Below are 23,671 nucleotides of genomic sequence, written 5' to 3'. Positions count from 1 at the left end.
AACCCGGCTACACATCTTTCCCTAACTAGCTTTAGCAGATAACAACAACTGAAAAAGTGGTAAACGAGCTGTTAATTTGTTTAAAAATGTTTAGACTATGTTGATACATTGTTTTATATATATATCTATATCTATATATCTATATATCTATATATATATATATATATATATATATATATATATATATATACACATACATATATAGTGTTCCTTTAAAAGTTTTCAATGTGGGTTTTAGGTAATGAAATTACTGTTTTAATTTCTCAATATGATAAACCCTTTTGATAACATTTTCTGTTATGCGAATATCTGAGTTTCTTTTAATAACTGGCAAACGTAAGAAAGTGCTATGTTGTCTTTAAATACAATTATTAAAACAGAATAAGACAAATACATTGTTTTCTTAGGAGTTCTACAAATTTTGATTGATCTATTTGCTTCACTTTAAAACTACCACTAGCTGGTGCTGTTGTTACAGACGTACCTTGAATTTAAATACTACTTAGAAATTAATTTAGGACATTAAAACTATATTTTATATGGTAACTGTGCTGTAAAGTGTATTTTTCTTACAAAATGCTATTGTTTATGGGGATTCTTCAGCAGAGTCTGAACTATACTAAAAAATATTAACCCCTTCTAAATACATATTATTCCTATATTTCTATGATTGATGGGTAATTTGTCTGAAATATGAAATAATGTGCTTCCTGCCCTGACATCTGTTCCTATTCAGATTTAGTAACTATGGATCTGCAGCTTCCGGCTGCTGCATGGAAGTGATGATTCAGTCTGGGATATGCAGGGCGCCTTTCTTTTTATCCATATCATGTAGTCTCCATCTGTTTCCAAAGTGCAAGGAGCAGCTGATCTGGAACAGCTTTTGCATGGGGCATTTTTCACTTGGGGTTTGATTGACTAGAAACATATGATTTGACAGCAGGACCTAATAAAGCATCGGAGACTGGGCTCTTAGAATTAAACTTTTGGTTCCTAACATTTTGGAATTATTCACATATATATTTATACTAATGCCATTGTCTGCATCCTAAACAAGTGAGTGGTTCGTTACTAAGATGATATAAAAATACCAAACATCACAGATCAAAATAAAGGTGAAATAAATGTGATGACTCAAAGAGAATTATAAATGCAATACAAAAAATAATAAATAAAAAGTTCATATAAGGATATACAGGTGGCCCTCGTTTTACAACGGTTCAATTTACACCGTTTCAGAATAACAACCTTTTTTCCAGTCATGTGACTGCTATTGAAAAGCATTGAGAAGCAGTGCATTTATTAAAATAGCCAGTAGGTGGAGCTGTCCGCTTGTGTTGCAGCAAAGCCAAGCAAGCTGAAATTAATCAGTTTAACCAGACCTGAGCTATCGAGCAGATTTCAAAGGAACAAGATCTTCCTGTCTATAAATCAGTCCAGATTGGAATGCATAGAAAGAACTGTTTGCAGAAAAATGCAAGTGAAGTCTGTGTTGTGTGGTTATTTTATTAGGTTTATAATACTATTTAGCAAATGTTTTTGTTCATTTAACTTAGTTTAATTATATATTCTGTGTTGTGTGGTTATTTTATTAGGTTTATAATGCTGTTTAGCATTTAAAGTCTTCATTTTAAAGCTTTAAAAATAATGTATTAGGTGTTACTTATGACAATTTTGAGAGGGACCTGGAACCTATCTCCCTCACTTCCCATTGACTTACATTATAAACTGGGTTTCAATTTACAACGGTTTCAATTTACAACCATTCCTTCTGGAACCTAACCCCGGCGTAAACTGAGGGCTACCTGTATGTGTTCTTGCTGGGACTCTTCTGATTCTTTGTATCCTTAGAGATTCTCAAACAAAGGAGAAAGAAATAGCAACATAGTGTGATTCTGTAACAATATCCAGGATATGTATCAAACTTTTGGCCAAATGCCTACTCACATGAATTAGAGCTTATGACCAAGCTCAGGGAAATGCGCACACCCACTTTATACTGGTGGGTAAACAGTACTCTCACGGCAATATAGTGTAATATAAAAGAATTTATTAAAATACAATAAAAGCGTCACAAATGCTGAACACAACACCTTACACAGAGGTTAATAGAGCAGTAAATGCTGATTATAGCTCACAAAAGCAAACTCCACTGCAGGATGCAAGCAGATACGGGCAGCAGAAACTTAACCGCTGCACCGTTCAACCTGACCCCAGATGGGATTAGCTCCTCCTAGCGGAGCGGTGTGCGAGCAAGTGTACAGACGCACAAGAGAGTTAAAAAGTTCCAGTTCCGATTATCGTTTCGCTCTGCAAGCTTTTTCAAGGAAATGCGTTACTAAGAGCAAGATTTATCAAGTGCTAAGATAATTCTCCTCTCTATTCTCCTATGCGTTCTCCTCAGTGCGCCTTTGGAGAAGCACATCGGTGCTTCCAAATTTATAAAAAAAAAAATTGGTGGTATTTTTTGTGCTTTTCCAAAGCCGAGCCCAGGCAAACTAATGATAAATATCTCCTGTCGAATAACTATATGTGCCTAATTCACCATTGAAAAAAACGTAATCATTAGTTATGTGTAAACCTTGTTTACAGAAATACCCATATAAATAAAGTGTTATTTACTTTCTGTTGCGTTTATTTTTAACTTATTTTTATGCCCTTTTACATAACATATTTTTATGGCTTTTGTCACTAGTAGATAACAAGTGGAAGAAATGTCTAGTTTTCATATTTCATAATATTGCGATCACAATTTTGTGTTTGTAATATTCATATTATATAATATTGCGATTGCGCTGTAGCAAATGTGTTCTATATTAATATATCTATATCTATAGCTATAGATATATATTAATATTAATATAGAACATATTTGCTACAGTGCAATCATAATATTATAAAATATGAATATTACAAACAAATCATGATCGCAATATTGTGAAATATGAAAATGCTAAATCTTCCTCCACTGGCCTTTCCAGGCGCCTTGCAACAGAAATTCCTGCCAATATCAGAAAGAACTCACAACACAATCTTTATAATGCTGTTCTCCATATTACTTATGGAGAACTTCAGTGCACACATTTGTAGGAGAGCTTTAAGTTCTCTATAGGCACAAAAAAATGATAAATAAGTAGCTGGTCGATTCGATAAGGCGTATTATATAAAATATGCACGCAACAATCTAATTTAGCTATTTTTGGCGCTCCTGTGTGCCGAGGTGAACACGAACTAGGAGAATAAAATGTCTAAAGGAAATGAAGACTTTTATTTAGGTTTGAATGATGGGGCCCTCTAGCTGTGAAAACATGGAATTACTCAGAGCCCAGTAAAAAAAGGCAACCATATGTGTATCTGTAACAAATAATCTAAATAAATAAATAATTATATATAAATATTTCCTTCAGCTAAAGGGTTACATTGTTTTGAAGGAATAACAAGAATTAAAGGGACATAAAATTAGTATTTGTAATTGACAGATGTAGATCATCATTTCTGCGATATAGTTGGATTTAGAAAAATATTTGAAATATCAATGCTAAAAAGATACATTTTAATAAGCATGAGAACTGCTACCAATGCAACCAAATGCATCATTCACGTGCAGAGAGATGGTAGGTTACACAAAACATTAACCCAGAGGCGTAACTAGAAACCACAGGGCCCAGGTGCAAGAATCTAAGAAGGGCCCCCCACCCTGCCAAAAAAAGAGTGAATTTGATACATATCTTTTTTTTTTTTTTTTTTTTTTACATTTAACACAGAAAAAAAATGTGAATCAGATTACATGTCTGCAAAAGGAGGTACCCTGTGCCCATAGTCTGTGAGATGGTCTGACCCCCTATTACTGTATATAGTGAAACTGTATAACCCACCAGTACTGTAAATAGTGAGTCAGTGACACAGTCTGTAATCTGTTGGTGAGATGGCTGGCCTGACCCTACCCGTCCTAGTACTTTATAAAGTGACCACAGTAGTCTGTGACATGGTCCAGCCCCCCCGTACTGTATATAGTGGTACTGTATAGACTGACACAGTTTACCCCCCCCATGCTGTAGTAACAAGGTCTGTAATTTGTTGGTTCTACAAACATACACACACAAACACACATACATGCATAAATACACACACAGTCACATACATACATACATACATACACACACACACAAACACACATACATGCATAAATACACACACAGTCACATACATACATACACACATACATACACACACACAAACACACATGCATGCATAAATACACACACAGTCACATACATACAAACACATACATACACACACACACAAACACAAACACACATGCATGCATAAATACACACACAGTCACATACATACATACATACACACACACACAAACACACATACATGCATAAATACACACACAGTCACATACATACATACACACATACATACACACACACATAAACACCAATGGGTAAAACAGAAACACTAACCCCTGTAGTCAGAGACACTAGTGAAGCATCATGTCACACTCACATGATATCAGTGCAGGTCAACGTTTTTTATTGTAATTTTTTTTTTTTTTTAAATTGGGCCCCCACCCTTGGGGGCCCAGTCGCAATTGCGACCTCTGCACCCCCTGTAGTTTCGCCCCTGCATTAACCAATGGCGCTTGTAGCAGGAAGCAAAAGCACACAAATATGTATGGAAATAATAGCAAGAATGTTCTGCAGTAGCCAGACCAGGCTTTTGTATATAGATAATATCAAATAATCCAAAATGATAAGGAGCTGATATCACAATGTATTTATGTGTTTTTTCCTTCCTACCTAGACATTCTAGAGGTTTTTTTAACAGACCATTCAACCCTATTATTATTATTATCAGTTATTTATAAAGCGCCAGCAGATTACGCAGCGCTATACAAAGAATACAAACATTACAGGGATACAGTAATACACAAACAAGTACAGTAGGGGTAAATAACGCTTGTAGGTGCAATAATTTAGTTATACACAAGGAGAGGAAGGCCCCTTAACATATTCTAAACAATATAATAGCTTTTTAAACCTAGTAGATACATTTCATGAACTTTCAGTAATTCAGTAGCAATTTGTTAGGCAATATATATTCATAAATGTATCTGCAGTAATTCAAATATTTTTATTTGCTAACTTAAAAGAGTAATTGTTGCTAGGGAAATTTCAGTGATTTAAAGGGACACAAAACCCCAAATTTGTATTTAGTGATTCAGATAGAGCATTCCATTTTAACAACTTTCCAGTTTACTTCTAATATCAAATTTGCTTCATTCTCTTGGTATCCTTTGTTGAAGAAACAGCAATGCACTATTGGGAGCTAGCTAGACATATCTAGTGAGACAATGACAAGAGACATATGTGCAGCCATCAATCAGCTGCTAGCTCCCAGTAGTGTATTGCTTCTACTGAGCCTATCTAGGTATGCTTTTTTGATACTAAAAGATTGAAAACAAATAAGATAATATAAGTAAATTGGAATTTTTTAAAAAAAAGTATGCTCTACCTTAAAGGGACAGTCAAGTCCAAAAAAAACTTTCATGATTTAAATAGGGAATGTAATTTTAAACAACTTTCTAATTTACTTTTATCACCAATTTTGCTTTGTTCTTTTCGTATTCTTAGTTGAAAGCTAATTCTAGGAGGTTCATATGCTAATTTCTAATTGCTAATTGCCTCTAATCATCTGCATGCATTTTGACCACTAGAGGGCATTCATTCATGTGTTTCATATAGATAACATTGAGCTCATGCACGTGAAGCTATCTAGGAGTGACACTGATTGGCTAAAATGCAAGTCTATCAAAAGAACTGAAATAAGGGGGCAGTTTGCAGAGGCTTAGATACAAGGTAATCACAGAGGTAAAAAGTGTATTTCTATAACAGTGTTGGTAATGCAGAACTGGGGAATGGGTAATAAAGGGATTATCTTTCTTTTTAAACAACAAAAATTCTGGTGTTGACTGTCCCTTTAATCATGAAGGAAAAAATGTTAGGTTTAGTGTCTCTTATATTAATCATTTTTTTTCTCTGCATGTGCTGCTGCCTGTGATAATATTCTCAACCACATAACTATATATATATATATATATATATATATATATATATATATATATATATATATTCTGTATATATATATATATATATATATATTCTGTATATATATATATACACACACACCTTGACATAGTCCTGGGCCTATTACCATTTAGCAAAATGCTGTAACTAACTCTTCCATTTTGCTTTTAATTTAGCTGCGTGCTTGCAAGACAGACTTATTAAGTGTTGTACGTATATATAGATATATATAGACATATAGAGCATTTCTTTTGTTAAACAGCACATTTAATTCAGCAGGGAAAATTAATATTTTATTATCAGATGCTCTATTTTAATGAGGAAGAAAAATCATACTTAGTGATCTAGTCACATTACGTATGCTGATAAAAGCACTTAATGTGACCCAAGGGAGGCTTAGATTTCCTGGAAATCAGACTGGGGTAGAGTTCTGCTGATTGTGAGCTGTGTCAGGAATGACAACTGCTAAGGATGACTAATAGTAACAGTGACAGAATATCTGTTATTTTGTGGAATTATTCTTTTTATTACATGTTTCATAAAAAAGCATTTGTAATAAAGATATAATAATTGCTTTGCATTCCATTATATTCCACATGAATTTATAAGGACCTTTGCAATATATTTCTGTTTGCAGAAATAATCTTTTAAATGTGATCAGTCCCTTAATAATCATCTTTCACTGCACGCAGCACGTTTCCAACTCCCTAATTGCTCGCTTTACTGTCTCACAATGGGATATTCTGAATTCTATTACAAGAATTGAACCGAATGCCACCTTTTCATTCTTCTAAAGAGTAATATACAGTATGTGCTGACTGAAGGGAGGGACTCTGTATTGTAAAATTGGTTTCCCCTTATTCCAGTGACTTGTTATACCAGCTGGAGTGTATTAAATGTATGGAGAATTATCCCATTATGCTTATTTTTATACATAAAATAGCAGTTTTTTGTTAATTGAAACTCAACTCATTATTCTCAAGAAAATGGCAATTGTCTGAGATTGCAGAAAGAACAGGCCTCCTAATATTATCGTTCTATGTACACACACACACACACGTAAAATGTTAGGTTAACTTTCTATATATACACAAAGAGCATTACATAGAGCAATTGAAAATAAACATTTTAATAATTATCCTTACCACTTTAATAATAAAGCTTTACCGCGCTTTATTTCCGTTTGCTGCCACTTATTTACATATCTTTCCTATAGAGGGAGCTGCAGCATTCATATTTTCAGTAAAGTGGTTTCAACAGGCAAAAGCATTGTTTCCAAATGACAAAATAAAGATAACATAGATATGTGTGAACAATTTAATAACTTTCTGCAGGTAAAATCGATCATTGGGAACACATTAAAATGGAGATACAAATCACAGTACACTGACCTTGGAATACACCTAAAGGTCTATTATAGTAAAAAGCAATTAAATGCTCATTCATTAGAGCATTTCATTCTATCACTTTCAACTATGCAAGACTAAGGTCCTGATTCTGTCTCATCGGCATGGAGAGAAATCATTAGCTTATTTTGCTGAGCATTATATTGTAAAGTAAGTCTTTCTACTTCACATAAAGTATATTAGTCAACTCCTCTTAATGAGGTAAACAGTTCCCAAGTTAATGATGCCTTTAAAACAATCCCTGAGGGGCCTCCTAATGCTAACAATACAGCTTACAGAATCTCGTCAGACCAGAGAGCTTTTGAGAATCTAGTTGTATGTGTTTATCACCCTGCAAATATGTTAAACGCATAAGTAAACTACTAGTTTGGAGCTGTTCACACAATCAGCCACTCTAGTTGCACAGCAGGGTAATGCAACGACCCTTTAATTATCCTTTACACATAAATAGAAACTACTTTTGCATTGTCTTACTCTGAGATAAGTACGTTCCATGCACTTGCTGTCACTCAGCCACTAGCACCTTGTGTATCTGCCTGTGCTTCAGGAATGGTGCCACATCTGTGTACAGGGGCGAGTTAAAAAAAGACAAAAAGCAGGCTAAAAAAAATATATGTTCAAACCATGGTTAAAATTATTTGTTGGCACTATAGAGCCACAGCATTATATTTACTTGAATAGCACTTTACCCCAAACCTTACTGCAATGGGTTGAGGCAGTTTTAATTTTGCCAAATTAGTGCGCCTCAATGCCCATCAGCGACTGAGAAGTACGCATGCAAGCGCATATGTCAGCGCCATATACATAATTTTTTTGCCCAATTAGTGCGCCTCAATGCCCATCAGCGACCATCAGATTTTGCAACCACTTCGAACCTCGAACACCCACCGCACATGGGCGCTTCTGCCCGTCAGATTTTTTAACCTTAGATGTGTTCACAAATATGTGTGTGGAATGCGCAAGCATGCGCAGTGTAAGTAGTTGCAAAAGCTGATGGTTAAAAGTGCTGACATATACACTCTCATGCTCACTTCTCGGTCGCAAAATTTGATGGGCGTTGGTGCAGTGACGTGTGTGTCGGGGTAAAAATATTTCTGGAATTCAATAACATATCTGTGCACATGCATAGATTGTCTGTTCACAAATTCTGACGGCTCACAGAATCCGACAGAACACCTGAATACAAAGGGCTCGGTTTATCAAGCCCTCCGCATCCCTATGACTGCAGGTTCTCACAAGAGACCCTGCAGTCACGATTTATCAAGCAGCAGTCATTAGACCGCTGCTTCCCTTCCCTCTTCTCCACCAGAATTTCAATCTCCCGATCTCGACAGCTCCTGCCCACGTGTGATTGGCTGTGCGTGGGATTGCATGCGAGCAGAAAATAGTGTTTGTGTGCAATGCTGAATTCCGCCTGCGGATTGCTGCCCGCCAGAATAAGTACGGCCCTGTCCGCCCTTGCTTGATATATCTAGCCCAAACAGGGGACTTCATACTTCATGTGTTATTGTTGCATATACTGTAGATGTATTTCTAAAGATATAGCAAAAGTTTTAGCATGAAATCCTTGCTGGCAGAAAGTGTAATGCTAATTTTGGAGTCAGTTAATATTCTAGTTTTAATGTTGAATAACCATTGAGCCCCATGAAACTAATCAAAATGATATGTAGGTACATTTAAAGGACATAAGAGTGAACTATCTGAAATATGTGTCTTTTTGAACAAATGCTTATTTGATTATTAACTTTTATGATAAATCTTTGCATGCAAATGGAATACACATGCACACATATTCTCCTTTTGTGCCAAGTGCAGATGATGACTTAAGATTCCAGTGGGTGGCATGCATAAGAAAGCTGTGAGTAAATCTTATATGCATAGGGACGTTAAAGTAAAATGTAACTTCCATGATTCACATAGAATATGTAATTAAAAATATATTCTGATTTACTTCCATTATGAAATTGTCTTTTTAAATGCACACTTTCTGATGCACCTGCTGTTACTAAGTTTGCGCAAGAATGCACAGTATATATATATATATATTTATGTGTTTTGTGATTAGCTGATGGCGAGGGGGCGGCATTGCACCAGCAATTCACAAGAACTGCTGGTGCAATGATAAATGCAGAGAGCGCATGCTGTCGGCATTTATCGATGTGCAGCGGACATGATCTGCAATATCAGATCATGTCCGCTCGCACAATCCTAAATATGCCCCAATATTTTGTATTATCCAATTGACTTTAGTACCAAAAGTCCAAAACTATGTCATCGTGATTCATTCATGATCTGTCCAACTTTGCTAAATAAGCCAGTGATGTCACAATAGTATACAAAATCACAAGTTACAAATCACTGTTTAGTTTTCTAATATATAAACAACCATTTTATTACATAGCTATACACAACGTAGGAATCTGTTAAATTAAAGGGATATTCTGGTTGAACAATGAAATGCTTTATCAAGCATTTTATTTTTAAATTATAGGGACATAAAACCCACATTTTTTTCTTTCATGATTTAGGTAGAACAAACAATTTTAAACAACTTTCCAGTTTACTTCTATTATCAAATTTCCTTCATTCTCTTGGTATCATTTGTTGAAGGAGCAGAAATGCACTAATGGTTTCCAACTGAACACATGGGTGAGCCAATGACAATATGCAGCCACCAATCAGCAGCTAGAACCTAGGTTCTTTGCTACTCCTGAGCTTACCTAGATATACCTTTCAGCAAAGGGTAACAAGAGAAGGAAGCAAATTAAATAATAGAAGTAAATTAGAAAGTTGTTTAAAATGTTATGATCTGTCTAAATCTTGAATGTCTAATTATGACTTTACTGTCCCTTTAGTTAAGTTTTCTTACTATGTATTAACCACTAATATTTGATTAAACACATAATAAAATGTGTGCATGCTGTACACTGCCATGATGTTACAAACAGAGCTATAGCTAGTGATTAGAAGATATATAAGCGTCAATCCTGATCACTGAACAGATTCTTATTTGACACGCAGTACACAATGCGCATGAGTGCAGCGTTCATTATCGGTTAAACCCGTATGTTTAAACACAGTATTGGTTAAAAAATGAACTGCTGTAACAAAATAAATCATTTTTATTTCTACAGGTGCTCTAGGTAAACAGAATGCCTTGGTGTTTGTTTACCATTTGTTCTTTCCTATTGTTCATTTTCTGTTGATTAAAAAAAAAAAGCCAAAGATAAATGAAAATTGTCTAACAGTTTTTTTGTTTTTTTGTTTTTGTTTTGTGTCAACTGCTCCAAGTTTTGGAGCATATTTATTTGAAAGAACGGGCAGCGCACACAGCTTAGCAGAAGTTAACGTACCCAAGACTAATAAATAAATCAGTTCCAGCAAACAATGTGCAAGTAACATTCACTGACGGGTGTAGGAACTCTAAGCAGAGATCAGCTGAGCACCTCCCTAGCATTTTCCATTGTCTGCTTTATGGAGTCAGAATGGTGCATTTGTTTACTGTGAGGGTCAGGCTGGTATGCATTGCATACATCTGCAGTACATTTTCCTTTCCTTATGGGAACATCATCCATTGTAAGAGTTATACTTACAAGAAACTGCTTCTATAGTGGGAGATATTCTAAAGCTCCATTTAGGGTACTACAAAGAGCCATGTTTACCCATTTTATGGCACAACTGAACAGCCTGTTAAGCCCATGATAAGATGTGTAATAGGGAGTAGTATTACAGTGAAATATAATGTTTCTTTGGCACATAAGCACATATACACAAAATATACACTAAACCCCTAGCTTACAGACATGGCTGCAGTTTGTTACCTGCATTTATTGTAGCAATGCCTTTCTGGCAACTGGTTAAAGGGACAGTAAACCCCAACATTTTATTTCATGATTCAGATAGAGAATACAATTTTAAGCAATATTCCAATGTACTTCTATTATCTAATTTGCTTCATTCTTTAGATATCCTTTGTTGAAGAAATATCAATGCAGATGGATGAGCCAATCACACGAGACATCTGTGTGCAGCCACCAATCAGCAGCTGCTGAGCCTATCTAGATATGCTTTTCAGCATGGGATATCAAGAGAATGAAGCAAATTAGATAATAGATCATTAGAAAGTTGTTTAAAATTACATTCTCTTTCTAAATCATGAAAGAAAAAACTTGGGTTTTATCTCCCTTTAAAGCAGGAGAGACCACCTGACAGGGCTGGGGGAAGACAATATTTTTTTAAATATATTCATGTGCAAGAAAATCTAAGTGCCTGAGATATGCAATGCAAAGTGTCGTTAAGGCATATTTAGTCATGTGTACGAGACCAGATCACAAACATGGATGCTGATTGGTTGTTCAGAGCATACTTACCAATCAGCACACATATAAGCACAAAGATTGATTACACCATGCCAATCTTGGTTCTAAATAAAAGCTTAAACAGCGTTTTTCTTAATGTTTCTTTAATCATCTGCTGAACAAATAATTATGTATCTTTTATTGACTCAACTGTGTCACTGGCTAATCTCTGCTTACACAGACACACTCTAAAAATATGTCCTACCTTCAACCCTTGAGGATTCATAGTGTACAACCATGAAACATCCAACCTAACAATATATTGCAGTCTTTTTATGACAGCCAAGGAGTTTATTCAATAATGTAAAATAACACCAATAATCAAGATGACTTCATAGTGAAACAGCACATATTTTGTATCCTATCTCAGGAGGGCCAGATGTGTATTAAATCTGAACAGTGTAAGTAGCTTATAATACTGATGCATGGATGATCAAACCTTCTAAAGACTGCTGTTGGTATTTCCAGGCCAGGAATAGCTCCAGTCCTCAAATGCTGGGTTTTTAGGATGTTCATATTGGAGCACATATTGTTCAGTCAGTGTGTGCAGCAGGGATATTATCCTGTCCTGGTAAAAATACATGAAACAGTGATTACATGCTCTGTGGTGAATGTATGTGCATGTGGCCTACTGCTGTATCGACAGTTGTTTGATCATAGAAGCATTTATAGCAAAGCTGGTTTTGGTGGTAACGTTTAAGCAAGCGCTTGTGGACAAACAAAAAACATATTGCAAAAGGACAGGCATTTTAATTGCCATTCAATCTCTGATTTGTATGTATTGACTAAACTATAGGGGGGGGGGGGGACAAGAAGGGACTTGTTGGATAGAAAAGTAAAATTAACTGTGCTACAATTTGTTTTCATATTTTTTATGCTTCTCTTGCTAATGATTTGCCTTTAATTTATTTGTTGTCAGGAGCCAATCACAAATCTTTATACAAGTTTATGGGGGTTTTTTCTACAGAATTCGCATTTAAAGAGATTTTTGAAGATAAATTATTTGATAAGCTTTTTTAGTACTGTGATCCCATACTCTGTGCTTAGATTGACACCTAGTGGTGAAAATTGATTATTACAGAACATTTGAAAGGCATTGTGCAAGGTAAATTATTATGTGATTATACAGTAATAATTTTTGTACAGCAAAAATGAACCAGTAGTTAGTGCAATAAATTTAAAGTTATCATTGAAGTACTTCAGGAAACAAATTTATGAGAAAATATGTCACCATTATTACACAACTAGCTATTGAAGGGACAGTCTACACCAGAATTTTTAATATTTTAAAAGATAGATAATCCCTTTATTACCCATTCCCCAGTTTTGCATAACCAACACAGTTATAATAATATACTTTTAACCCCTTAAGGACCAGCAACGTACCCTGTATGTCACTGGCCTTTTTTTGGGACTTGATTGTTTTATAGCACGGTCTTGCCACCAGCGTTGAGACTGCTCTATTCCACAAAGCCTGCTGGAGGGAGGGCATTAATAGCATGTTCTTGCTAGACTTGTGCTATTATGTCCTGAAAAAACCCTTAACGACCAGTGACATACAGGGTACATTGTGGTCATTAAGGGGTTAACCTCTGTGATTATCTTGTATCTAAGCCTCTGCAAACTGCCCCTTTATTCCAGTTCTTTTGACAGACTTGCAGTTTAGCCAATCAGTGCCTGCTCCCAGATAACTTCACGTGCACAAGCACAGTGTTATCTATATGAAATACGTGAACTAACACCCTCTAGTGGTGAAAAACTGTTAAAATGCATTCTGAAAAGAGGTGGCCTTCAAGGTCTAAGAAATTAGCATAATAACCTCCTAGGTTAAGCTTTCAACTAAGAATACCAAGAGAACAAAGCAAAATTGGTGATAAAAGTAAATTGGAAAATTGTTTAAAATTACATGCTCTATCTGAATCATGAAAGTTTATTTTGGCCTGGACTGTCCCTTTAATTGGGGTTAATTTATTCACTGTATTTTAAATAGATATATATTATTATTATATTATTTGATAGCAAGTGAGTTATAATCTAATGCACCATAAGAATTATATTGTGTGTTCAAATTTGTATAAAGTTAATTGGGTGGTGATGAAATCTGTTAACTACTTATTGTTGTAGAATAAACTTGTCACTTAAATAACAAATCTTGAAAAGGGTGAGTGTCTGTGTGTCAGTTGTTAATTTAAAGGACCATTAAATATAATAGAATTGTATGCTACGGAATGTTGCAGATCTATACAATTAAAGGGACATTAAACATGTTGAGATGGTAATATAAAATAATAAACTGTATATATAAAAAAACCTCTGTTTTCTGTAATTCCATTCTGAAATTGTGAGCTTCTTTAGTTCATAGTAGAAATGGAAGTGCAGAACACAGCCCTATTCCACACAGCCATTGGCTGCACACTTTAGTGTTCTAGTTATAACTGCCCATAATTGGCCACAGCAAAGAAGGTAACCTAAGTTACAACATGGCAGCTTTCATTGATTTATAGACACTAAAACTTACACTTATTTTGTCAATATATAAACAGCCAATGAAACTTTAAAAAATACATCTACATGTTATTCTTAGACTAATCTTTTCTTTGACTGCATCATTCTATCTAGCATTTATGTAGTGTTTAATGTCCCTTTAAATGATGATAATCATCAATAGATGTTTAAAAATACAATGCAATATTCTCAATTTCAAATTATTTTCTGACAAGTTTCAAAGTTGATACCATTTCTCCTGCCACATGTGTCATGTGACAGCCATAATCCTATCACAAAACACATATATGAACACTCTGTGAATTCTTGCACAAGAAATCACAAAAAAGCAGCGGCACCAAAGTTAAATAAGTGTATTGGCACCAAGACATGCCCACAACATTTCGGGAGTTAACCCTTAAAGGGTCTTTGAACCCAAATGTTTTCTTTCATGCTTCAGATAGAGCATAAACATTTAAGCAACTTTCTAATTCACTCCTATTATCAAATTTTCTTCATTCTCTTGGTATCTTTATTTGAAAGCAAGAATGTAAGTTTAGATGCCGGCCCATTGTGGGTTGTTCATGCTGATTGGTGGATAAATTCACCCACCAATAAACAAGTGCTATCCAGGGTCTGAACCAAAAATTGACTGACTCCTTAGCTTAGATGCCTTCTTTTTCAAATAAAGATAGCAAGAAAATGAAGAAAATTTGATAATAGGAGTACATTAGAAAGTAGCTTAAAATTGCATGCTTTATCTGAATCACAAAAGAAAAAAATTGGGTTCAGGGTCCCTTTAATCATGTGGATACAAAATAACCATGAACCTCTACCTTTTATACACAGGTATAATTAACTCTTTATTAACTATTAAACATTCACAACTCCAACTAGTGGATGACCATAACCTAACAACCTATTATTTACAAAAAGCAGCCCATCACAGAAAGATTGACCAGTCAAGGTCCCTATTCAGATCCTTTGTTGCATAGTTCCTAATTTAAAAATCCAAAATACTTCTCTCTTTTTCAATAAAGACTCCCTTCTCTTCTAGTCCTATGTACATATTCAATGATTTGACCAGCCTGAATGAATTGATATGCTACAGGGGCATCCCAATCCCTCCTCCTAATATTCATTTTATGCTCATTCATCTGTTCACAGGCCCTCCTAGTGGTCTCCCCTACATACAACAAACCACATGGGCATTTAACTAAGTAGAAAACATATTAAAATGTTTTCATCCACATACAGGTAGACAGTTTAACATTAATGGTTATTTGACCTGTAACAGTGAATATTTTATCTACTTAGTTAAATGCCCATGTCGTTTCCTTTGGTTAAAGAAATTTAAACTGACTTGTAAACCATTAAGGGTGGTAAAGTTTGGAAATTGGTGGTAAAATAAAACATCTCCTTAGACTTTAATGGAGATACAGTTTTTTTGTCACCAGTTTCCTGGGGTCCTAAGACCTAGTTTCTATTGAGGTGGTAAAGTTTGGAAACCGGTGGTAAAAACATTTATCTCCATTAAAGTCTATGGGCAATTTTTATGTTGAAAGGAACGGGATGTCTTGCTAATGTAAAAACGCGAAACTTTATTCATCCAAAACGATAAAAAGGAGTAGTTCACAGCAAACATACATAATTGCACAAGCAGTTCTGGTGAACTGCTTGTGCAATGTCGCCCCCTGCAGATTCACAGCCATTCGCTAGCAGGGGGTGTTAATCAGAGGCAGCAGACGAGTTAAGGAGCAGGGGTCTTAAGACTGCTAGTTCTTACCTGCTGTTTCCGGGCGAGCCTGAAGGTTCGCACAGAAACAGGGGGATCAGGGGCCATTCGGCCCTTGTTAAATCGGCCCCGTTGTTTTTAGTTCTGTCTGTTAGATAGAATAAGGGAAAGCTCACATGCCATAGAGAGGACTGCAACATTTTCATCTAACTTTAATCGTCTCTCAGGAGCATGAATTGTTAACACAGTTACGTATGTTCTTCTGCTGTTTTATATTAATATACATTTGTCTCCACAGCATAAACTGAACATAATTAACTTATTTTCCATGTGTAAAGAAGGAGCAGATGAAAACTGATTTTTTTTCCTTAAAAAAAAGAAAAAAAAGTGCTCATACTGTACACTTAACTGGTTGTGAGGTTTCATTTTGTTGCATACACATTCCACTCTTCTCTGTCCTTTGTGTTTTTTTTTTTGGCACCAAGTATGTTTGCTTACACCACACAGAGGCTTTCAATATGCCACACAAAACCCCGTTTGTATCCTGTTGAAACACTTTCAGTGTGAGCAAAATTTAAATGCCCCAAAATACTATTTTTCTAACAAGTTTTTAAAAAAAAAAAAAAAAGTAGTAACACATTGCTTTTAATTAATTACTATACCCTAGTTTTATGTCACTCACCCTGACTTAGGGGGTTGTAATAGTAGATCTAACGAAGTGTTTTTTAAGAATAAAATAATAAATCCAGTGATTATAGCAAGTTATCACTGCACTTATAAAGTCGGCGTCGTCCTTCAGTTAGCAAATAGGAGTGAAATTGCTGGTGTTACCCAGTAGCACAGAATATAAAACTATTGAGCTGTAAAAGTGTCATCACAGGCTAGTGACCAAAGGGACTCACTGCAAGATCAAGAAGAAATATAGGGTTAGATTGTGCCTAGAGACGTAAAAAAGATGACACAATAAAAGTTTGCATTATGCATATGCAAGTATTCTGCATTAAACATGAAACCCACAATTTTTCTTTCATGATAAATATGAAGCATTTTTTTTAATAAGTTACTTCTATTGTCAAATTTACTTTGTTCTCATGGTATTCTTGTATTGATAGATAGTGTCTGGAGAACTATATGGTGGCAGTTTTGCGAGAATGCTTATGAGCACCAGATTGCAGCACAATGTATAACATTGTTAAAAGCATTCTTGGCAAACTACTGCCATATGGTTCTCCAGAGCATGCCTGCCTTTCCAACAAAGGATGACAAGAGAACTAGGTACATCTGATAATAATAGTAAACTGAAAAGGCTTTTTTTTTTTAAATTGCACCCTCTATTTGAATCATGAAATAATAAAAAAAAAGTGTTTCACGTCCTTGTTATTTAATACAAGCAATCAAACACAAACTTCTTGTCCCATTAAAATACTTTTCCAATGCTTTTTCAGTTTAAATGGAAATTCAAGTCAAAAGTTGGGTCACCTTAAAGAGACAGTCTAGTCAAAATGAAACTTTCATGATTCAGTGCATGCAATTTTAAACAACTTTCTAATTTACTTTTATCATCATATTTCCTTTGCTCTTTTGGTATTCTTTGTTAAAAGCTAAACCTATGTAGGCTTGTATGCTAATTTTTAAGCCCTTGAAAGCCGCCTCTTATCTCAGTGCATTATGGCAGTTGTTCAGTTAGACAGTGCTAGTTCATGTGTGTCATATAGATAACATATATGTGTGTCATAATAATTCTAACTAGTATTTATATAGCACCTATCTCCCATTGGGACTCAAAGTGCTTTTTCAGCGCTCGCTCTCAGAATTAACCAAATCGGCAGCTGAATAGTAATAATTGTTATTATTACCCAATTTAATGGTACTCGTTTTATCAACCTCAGAAGGATGAAGGGCTGAGTCGGCCCTGCCAGGAATTGAACCTGTGACATTGAATCTTTTAAACAGGTTTTTTTGTAGTCAGGGCATTTACCAACTGAGTTACCTCACCGGCTGTATGTCATATAGATAAACATTGTGCTCACTCCCGTGGATTTATTTATGAATCAACATTGATTGACTAAAATGCAAGTCTGTCAAAAGAACTGAGATAAGGGGGCAGTCTGCAGAGACTTAGATACAAGGTAATTACAAAATGTGTATTAATATAACAGTTTTGGTTATGCGAAACTGGGGAATGGGATATAAAGTGATTATCTATTTGTAATAAAAATTCTGGAGTAGGTGCTTTTCCGACATATGTAATGTGACTAGATCACTAAGAAAAAATTTCTGATTTTGTTTATGAAATTTGCCTTTTTCTCTTGGTATCCTTTGTTGCAGACAGCAACTACAACACCTTTGTAGCAATATTATGCAAAGTTGCAAACACTGTTGCCATAAAGTGCCAAAGACATGTGCTCACTCTTATTAGCCCACCTAGGCTTACTTTGCAACAAAGGATATTAAAAAGTATTGTCTTGTTATCTTGCATTTGTTGATTATGCAAATCTACTCTGTTTACTGGTCCTTTAACTTAGATTTTACTGTCTCTTTAAGGGTTGGGAAAAGCAATCATCTTGCAAATCAATAACTGTTTTTGGCAACTAAAATACTCATTGACTTGTGGAACGGTCAATTAAAATCCATTAGTTTCTTATTTTACCTCTTCCTGCTCTGGATTGAATAAAACTATTTAGCCTTCAAGCAAAAACATTAGAGATATTACTTTATCAGCAGACAAAACAGTGAGCAGTTGTTTATCTTTTAGTTGAAGATTAACACTAGTTCAGGGAGTAAAACAATACCCTTATATATTATGACCTAAAAACGATTATTGAAACTTCTTGTCGGACTAGTCAGTTGTAAGAGTCTAAATAACATATTGGTATCTTATTACTACAGTGCAAAAATATATAAATAAAAATGACCTCGGTTGATTATAAAGCTACAACAGAAGTTTTACAGAGACTAAAAACCTCTAACAATTTGTTTGAAACCTGGATTTCCATAAGACCATCATAACCTCAAAAATACATAATTATGTAAGGAAATTTCTTGAAACTGGCTCAATAAAAGTTGTTTTGAATAGTTTTGTTGAAATATTCTGTATGTTATAAGTGACACTGGCAGTTTATGTTGTTTTAAAGGAATCATCAAAGAATATCTGTAGGTTATTATTTGTTAAATTGAAACGTTTGTGAGCTGTTGGGGTCCAGCCCCGGCTCAACACATTTGTTAAAAAAATAGGATATAGAGTAGCCAATCACCGGCTGTATCATCCGAGCCATTATTCTCTTGGGAACATATTGCAAATGCTTGTTGCTATAGGAGAAGAGACTGAAAGGATACTGTGCTTTATACATTATCATGACTGACTAAAGGGACACTAAACCCAATTTTTTTATTTCATGATTCAGATAGTATGCAATTTTAAGGAACTTTCTAATTTACTCCTATTATCAAATTTTATTTGTTCTCTTGCTATTTTTATTTATGTGATGCATAGGAACCGGTCCATTTTTGGTTGAGAACCTGGGTTATGCTTGCTAATTGGTGGGTAAATGTAAGCCTCCAATAAGCAAGTGCTATCCATGGTGCTGAACCTAAAATGGGTTGGCTGCTAAGATTTACATTCCTGCTTTTAAAATAAATATAGGAAGAGAACAAGGAAAAATTGATAATAGGAGAAAATTAGAAAGTTGATTAAAATGTCATGCTCTATCTGAATCATGAAAGAAAAAAATTGGGTTTAGTGTCCCTTTAATGTGAGTTCATGGCAGTATCAAAGTGAGCAAAACTTTGGATTAATATAAGAATTACTAAAAAGAAAATATATAAATTTGCATTGACAGCTTCTAAGACTTTGCAGTGCACGCTCATGTGAGCGAGCCTGAAACCACCAATTTAAGATTTGGTTCCTGCTTCTTATCCTCTCTGTCACCTCACAGGTGGCTAACAAAAATCACCCCGAACTAGAGGATTCGGATGAATGACGGGCTTATTTCTGGCACAATTGGTTGTGTTAGAGAAGGGACGGGATTGCATAAGAGAGCTCTATTATCTAAAGATCTTTGGCCTTGTGAGATTCTCTAAGAAATGTCGCCAATTTGAAGCCCCTGGTGGAATTCTCTTAAAGCGTTTTTTACCTTGAGAACAGTTTGTCTTCTAAAGGGGCATTCCCTGTATTTAATTATGCGAAGGTGATGCATATATTACAATAGGGCTCACAAAACAAATAAATAGGATATTGAAATAAATTGGTGCAATAAAAAAGTATTGCTAAATCATTTTAAAAATCATTACAAAATCATCTTTAGTGGAAAAGTTAAAATTCACACTGCAATTGCACAAGGTATAAAACCCTAGAAATCATAACAGTATAACGCAAAAATTTGTAGTGAAAATGGCACCTTGTAAGTACAAAAACCAATGCACATTATTATTTTTTTTGTAAAAGGATTTTCCCCACCTCTGCAAATAGGCTAAACAGGGGTGTTCTATGAGTGTAGCTAAAAGTACTTTACAGGCACCGTACGTTCTCTGAAAATGTTACACCTGCAGATCTTGCTGTTTAATCTCGCAAACTGAAATGTTAATATTGTGTCAAAGTACATAAAACACTCATTAACACATGATGCAAAACATAGAGGTGATTGTAAAATACTATAAGCTGAAAACAGCATAATCGGAATTGTATTGGCTGCAGTATTACATGTTAAAGTGCTCCTCCTGCTCCCTGCTAGCTTCACTCTTCCCAGCAAAGTTTCCCTTTCCAGTGAGCTATTTTACTTTCTATGGGAGGCAACTCCCAAATAACAGGGGCAGAATTCCCTGAGGGCAGTCCCTGCAAGCTTTGGCAAAGTTTTTCATATTTGATTCGGGAAATAGTAGATAATCAGTCTCTTTGTGTTTAATCTCTGCAAAGAAGTAAAACACATTGTTAAAGTCAGCTCTTGTTTGGCAACATACAGCCAATCCGGAGCTAAACACAGCCAGTGATTGGTGGCTCCCCACATATATCACACCTGATGTGGGCCTGTTCAGCTCTTAGTGCATTGCCAGTTAAACACATAAACATTAGTGCATTGCCAGTTTAACACATAAACATTAGTGTATTGCCAGTTAAACACATAACCATTAGTGCATTGCCAGTTAAACACATAACCATTAGTGTATTGCCAGTTAAACACATAAGCATTAGTGCATTGCCAGTTAAACACATAAACATTAGTGTATTGCCAGTTAAACACATAACCATTAGTGTATTTCCAGTTAAACACATAAACATTAGTGTATTGCCAGTTAAACACATAAGCAATAGTGTATTGCACAAGCTAAACAGGTTTAGGCAACCAATAGTGCAATAACAAAATGCTGTAATGTATGAGAGCATTTATATTTTCAGGCTTTAGTAAAATACATTTCAGTTGGTAAATTATTATTTGTTTAAGTCACCATTCACATATGTTGATTGATAAAAAAATATTTATCAAATTAGTGCAGGCATTTATGATTTATGGAATAAAACATTTATTATGTGACCAAAATGTTTGTATAACAAAATGTAAAATGTCACTGTTCTGGCACAATTTATGTTTTGCACTTTTTATGGTTTTATGTATGTGTGTATGTAATATGTATGTAATGTGTATATATATATATATTTATATTACTGGCTAAAGCTTGATGACAAGAACTTTACAATGACAAGTGAAAACTAGGCATAATCATCCTTTTGTGACAGCTCCGTTTTAAAGCCCAGTGTTAATCTGCCTGGTACAGCAGCTGAGACTTTGCTCATGTTTGTTTAAAAATGGGTGTTACTGCTTGCAGGAGGAGCTTGTCTCAGCAGGGATCACTTCTTCCTACACTGCCAAAATGTATTTAATTTGTCATCAAGAAGTGTAGGGAACTGGCTTTTACTTAGCAGTGATGTGGCCTCTACTTAGCAGCTCTCAGGACCTGCATGCAATGCTAGTTACTTTGATGTGCTGTATGGGTCAGTATCTGCTCGGCTATCTCACTCTTCTTTCTGTGTGCTGGGCACCGCTCGCTTCGTTAGCACAGCATATGCCAGGGAATAGGAAAACACCCACGGGGCTTGCCTAACAAATAATGTAAATAGAAATAAGTCAATTTTTAGTTTCAAGTTTGCTATTATTATGTATTAATCATGTGTACCAATACTAAGCTAAAATGAGCTAATATTTTACAAATTATTATGAAATCAGTTTATATTATTTAATTTGTTCTTTGAATAGCTTAAGTAACATTTATAAATAACAGAAAATGTTTTTATATTGCAAAGTATTACACTGTATTCACAATATCATCTGGCTGGCAAAATTATCATTCTTATTGGACAGTAATATGTTAAACGCCATATTTTTTGCATATGCTCAATTACAAGAAAATTCGTATATTTAAAGCCATGTGCTAGAATATATTCCTTACTATACCAACAAGTTCAATAAAAAGAAATACATTGATAATGAGAACATTACAGAGCCTTGTGGGATTTTTTTCACAGGAGTACTTTTGAAAGAAGTATTCTTTTTTTAAAAGAAAAAGTTAATTTAAACTATTTATTTAATTTTGAACCCAACAGGAAGTACACGTTTGTGCAGAACTAGTTATTTGAATAGATTGTTCACTGTCTGATAAGGACAACTCCCACAGCTCTATTGGTGGGCAATGATGCGTCCCTTTAGCATAATAATATTTTCTCTCTTTAGATGATTTTTTTTAAACTAATGTCATTTTCAGTTTGCTTAAGTCCTTGGCTGCAAAACAACAAATTATTTAAATTCTTGCTGTCAAAATAGCAAGGTCACAAACTAGTGTGAGAAGGGTGCTATCTGTGTGTGTGTTCCCTGTGTGTGTGCTTAAGTCTGGCTCTCCATCCATGTGTTTAGCATAGCACATTCTGTTTTATACATCAATACAAGTCTGTCAGATACTCTACTGTAAGTCTTTAGTCCCTCATATCTGTGTAGCATTTTTGTACTTTTTATGACCTGACTCTGAATGACTTTCCCTCAGCCCACATTAATGTGATTGTGTGAAAATGCTAAGGAATATCTTTCCCTCAGCACAGATCACAGTACTTGTGATGTGTTAACTAGCAACAATAGCTATATGTGATACCTTTTGAAATTCCTTGTATATTTCACATAGCTGTGCCACATTGTTATGTTACATTGTATCAGTTGTATGAGATGGATGATGCCTGCATTACACTTTATGGTTATACATTATTTATATAAAGCAGGGCTTGACAAATCCACAAAATATGATATATTATTCATATCAAATTATTAATTTGCTCCTAAAACCTGAATCTGACACCTGATAGGCTCTTAAAGGGCCGTGATAGTAAAAAATGACATCCGTTTAGATTAGATCATGTCATTTCTCGACTATTTTGGCCCTTTAAATTTGTGTCCGTTTATATTTTCATCTTGGTGTAGAGAATATTTTAATGTTACAAAATGTATCAGTTTGTAAGGTGATTTCCTGATAATTGTCTAGATTACAAGTGGAGCGCTAATTTAGTGGCTGTTTATTGCTACTGCAAGCTTGCGTTAGCAATTAGCGCTTATAAAA

The 23,671-nt window shown here is 34.9% G+C and overlaps 1 protein-coding gene across 1 annotated transcript in view; it reads left to right on the top strand.

Moving 5' to 3' along the window:
- The window catches only part of LOC128656482 (dystonin-like), a 958,955-nt gene that overhangs the window by 162,515 nt on the left and 772,769 nt on the right, over positions 1-23,671 (top strand). The window lies entirely within an intron of this gene.

Source organism: Bombina bombina, chromosome 4, assembly GCF_027579735.1.
Source record: "Bombina bombina isolate aBomBom1 chromosome 4, aBomBom1.pri, whole genome shotgun sequence".
NCBI classification, from domain to species: Eukaryota; Metazoa; Chordata; class Amphibia; order Anura; family Bombinatoridae; genus Bombina; species Bombina bombina.
The sequence above is the reverse complement of the archived record's forward strand: the minus strand, read 5'-3'. Positions and strand labels throughout refer to the sequence as shown.